We start from the raw sequence: 622 nt of genomic DNA, 5'->3' as shown, positions 1-622 counted from the left end.
AAAGGCACTTTGCGCACAACGCAGCGCTCGGTGCGAGACGAGCTGAAGCGCGGCACCGCGGAGATCACCGCCGTTTGGAAGAACGCACGAACGGCCTCGCGGTTTCTCGCTGTGCTCTGTACAGGTGTAGCTTTGCGTGAGCCCCGCCCCACCCGGTCGTTCCGTTATCGTCAGTGCGGTACATCCTGACCTGCCCCCGCAGTGCGGGCAGTGCGTGATGAGTGGAGCGTGATGACGTGTGATTACAATCACGTGACGCGGGCCGGCAACACCCGCGGGCACCTCTCTGATGACGTCACGCTGCGGGGGCAGGAAGTAGCTGAGGTTCATAGTGCGCATGCGTGTCGTTGCACCGTGGACTTCGTTATCTGCTCTATGATTGGTGGCTTTTACTCACGTTTGTATTAACGCGGAGCATGCGCAAAGCTCCCTTGTGGGTGTGTTCCCGCTTCTCATTGGTTGATTTATTTTCCGAACGCGGTCGCTGATTGGCTCAGTTTAATGCCGCTTGGTGAGGAGTAAAAGCTTACGTTTGAGCGCCGAGATCTCGCCCCGGAAGTCGTGAGCAAGCCAATGAGAAGGGAGCACCCGTCCGGACGTAGTGTGATCAGCCAATGAGAAG

At 58.0% G+C, this 622-nt stretch overlaps 1 non-coding gene across 1 annotated transcript; it reads left to right on the top strand.

The window, feature by feature from the left end:
* Window positions 1-167: 167 nt before the first annotated feature.
* On the top strand, window positions 168-291 carry LOC116217670. Its single transcript, XR_004162361.1, has one exon. It is a non-coding gene; the product is annotated as a U8 small nucleolar RNA (small nucleolar RNA).
* Window positions 292-622: the final 331 nt, after the last annotated feature.

The sequence above is a fragment of the Meleagris gallopavo genome, unplaced genomic scaffold (assembly GCF_000146605.3).
Source record: "Meleagris gallopavo isolate NT-WF06-2002-E0010 breed Aviagen turkey brand Nicholas breeding stock unplaced genomic scaffold, Turkey_5.1 ChrUn_random_7180001867644, whole genome shotgun sequence".
Taxonomy (NCBI): Eukaryota; Metazoa; Chordata; class Aves; order Galliformes; family Phasianidae; genus Meleagris; species Meleagris gallopavo.
The sequence above is the reverse complement of the archived record's forward strand: the minus strand, read 5'-3'. Positions and strand labels throughout refer to the sequence as shown.